Raw genomic sequence first — 3502 nt, forward strand, 5'->3', positions numbered from 1 at the left:
ATATATATATATATATATACATACATACATATATACCCTGTATATGTACATATGGGTTTGTACTAATGAATGCATATGCATATATTTATAGGGACGTGTATGTGTGTTTGTGTCTGTGTAAGATAGAGCCGAAGAGTAAAAATCTTAAATCGCTTAAATAAATAACTTAATGACAGCGGGAAATCCCACCTCCAAAACGCTGCTTTCAGTAACCGAAAATAAACTCAATTTCTCCAATGGAAAAGAAAAAGACGAAAGAGAAGCCGAAGCAATCAAAAATATTAAAACGAATCCTAAAACCCTTCAATAAATTTGCAAGAAAATCTACTCCGTTGCCTTACAAGTTAGGGCCACTCTGCGAAGAAAAACAGCTTACCGATACCACACATTATAGGGAGAAGTGAAATACGAAATACACAATTCTAAGGTGTTTTCACTTTTCCGTTGAGAGATATGTAAATATATAAGTATGAGAAGTTTTTCAACACCGCAGAACAGCACAAGGAACAGGCAGTCATCGATTACATCTTCATAAAAAAATGAGGATGTAATATCGGTCGTTGATAAAATGAACTTGCTGTCAGCAATAGGCCCTGATGGTTTTTCTAGTTATTCTTTTAAAGAGACGCGAGAAATCTCTAACAATACTACTGTAAATACTTTATCCAGAACTTCCATGCATGTGGCAAGTTAATTTAAAAAATTAAACGGGGGTGTAATATGCCCTATCCATAAAGGAAGAACCAGAGCTGTTGCTAAAAGATCACAGGCATATCTCATATGTTAGTGACGACAGGATGGAATTGCCTCACAGAGCAACTACAGCATTATGACTGAGTACATTTAAGAATGAACATGAAACATCTCGACTTTCGATAAAGGATCGCGAAACCATGTCACAGATTGCGTGATCTTAGTATCGTTTGAAAATTAGGCGAGGAGAAGGCTGCATGACTGTGTAAAAGGTAGGAGTCAGAAAGTTGCTGTCGATGGTTCTCTCTCTCTGATGAGACGTCAATTCTTAGCGGAGTCCCTTAGGGAACCGTACGAAGGCCACTACTGTTTGTAGTTTGTTTCTCCGAAATGTCTTCAGTCATTCAGTTAACCACTTACACCAGCTGTGCATACGATACAAAAGTATCACGGGCAGTCAAGATCCCTGGAAAAGGAAGATATAGCTTCTAAGTGACATGTGATGTATTTATTACGGGCCCAGGAAAGGTTACTGTTCCTGTCACTAGGACTAGCATTCTCTGGCTTTCGGAATATATACCTACACATAACTTTCTGCTGGTATTTTGTGTATTTCTGTCCCATGCTGTTATTTATGTAAGTCAATCCAACAACGATTGTTTCACATCGAGTGGCTGTAAACTCGGAGTACTTGCACTGGAGTTCTTCGCCTAATCCTATGTTTCAGTATTTTTTTATTGCTCATCAGATGACGAGAAACCTTCATTTCTCTGATCATTAAATCAACTTATATATTTATATCTAACATTGCGGATCTTGACTGCGATAGAGTGACAAATTCTAGCACCGAGTTTTGTTGGTGGCGTGATTGAATAATGATTATTTAAATACAACAGAGTTTGTATTATATAACTTAGTATAAGTTCAAAGTTTTTACATGCATCGAGAAATGAGTCTGATACTTCATTTGTAGGCAAGACACAGACTTGGCAAATCTTTAGGCCTGTTTGTCCTCACGCACACAAAGTTTCCCAGCCATAAACGCACTCACTCTTTTACATGTATGCACACACGTGCGCGATCCAGGATTGTCACGATTATTAGAAAGACATAAAGGCCGTGTCTGCGCGTATACATAATTATATGTGTGCGTGCACCGAGAACATATCTGCGTACATATGTATGCATGTATGTGTGTGTGTGTGTGTGTGTGTGTGTGTGTGTGTGTGTGTGTGTGTGTGTGTGTGTGTGTGTGTGTGTGTGTGTGTGCGTGTGTGTGTATATATATATATATATATATATATATATATGTCCTGCCCTAACTCTTCGAAACGCCAGTGTTGTAATGGTGGCAGCTGATGAAGGATATGTTCTCTATGTGGCCTGTGTGTTTTTTGTACCTTGTTTATCATTTTGTCCATGTTTTTTGCATCGTCATGTACCCAGACATGCATCTATACGTACATGTAGATGAAGGTATGTACATACATGTACATATATATGCATATATCCATATATTATATATATATATATATATATGTGTGTGTGTATGTGTGCGTGTGTGCGCGCGCGCGCGCGTGTGTGTGTATTTATGTATTTACGTATGTACTGTACGTATGTTTATTTAAGTGAAGGCGCGTGGCTTAGTGGTTAGGACATTCGACTCACGATTGTAAAGTCGTGAGTTCAATTCCAGGCAACTCGTTGTGTCCTAGACACTTTCTTTCACGTTGCTCCCGTGCACTCTGCTGGCAAAAATGTGTAGTACCTGTATTTCAAAGGAGCCAGCCTTGTTACATTCTGCATCACGTTGAATTTAGCAGTGAACTACGTTAAGGGTACACGTGTCTGTGGAGTGCTCAGCCACTCGCACGTTAATTTCACGAGCAAGCTGTTCCATTGATCGGATCAACTGGAACTCTCGTCGTCGTAACCGACGGAGTGCCAGGTGTATGTATGTATGTATGTATGTATGTGAACATGTATGTATGAATGTGTGTATGTGTGTATGTATGTATGTATGCGTTTGTGTGTATGTATGTATGTGTGTATGTGTGTGTGTATGTATGTATGTATGTATGTATGCGCTTGTGTATATATATGTATGTATGTATGTATGTATGTATGTATGTATGTATGCGTTTGTGTGTATGTATGTAAGCATGTGCGTATGTATGTATGTGCGTGTATGTGTTTATGTATGTATGTCTGTATGTATGTATGTATGATGTACGTGCGTTCTTGCCTGGATATGTATTAATATATGCTTACGTCGCCTACACCGGCCTTCCTTCAGTGTGCCTGATGGAATGCGAGTGTGTGAACGTGTGTTCGCGCGTGTGTCTGTGATCGATTATATATGGCTGGCTATGAGTGTGTGTGAAAGTATGAATAACCTGAACACCTTTCGTTAAGTAACAACAAATGAGGTTCATCAAGATCTTCTCTTTGAGACCTTTTTTGATCTACCAAAAAAATACACTTAAATGGAGAGTTTAATGTTTCTTATTTCAGGTTCACAGCTTCGCTTTTCAGGTTCAAATATTCGTGTTTCATAGAGGAAAGGTTTGCGCCATTTTTGATGATTTTTATGCACATGAACACACCCATATGTCTGTGCGAGTGTGAAAGTGTGTGTATGTGTGCCAGTGTATGTACGTATGTATATATGTATATATGTATGTACGTACATATGTACCTATATATATATCTATATCATATGTATCTATATATGTATGTACACACATATGTACGTACATATGTACCTATATACACATACACACACACACGCACAGCTGTATACATATAT

Source organism: Octopus bimaculoides, chromosome 15 (genome assembly GCF_001194135.2).
Source record: "Octopus bimaculoides isolate UCB-OBI-ISO-001 chromosome 15, ASM119413v2, whole genome shotgun sequence".
Taxonomy (NCBI): domain Eukaryota; kingdom Metazoa; phylum Mollusca; class Cephalopoda; order Octopoda; family Octopodidae; genus Octopus; species Octopus bimaculoides.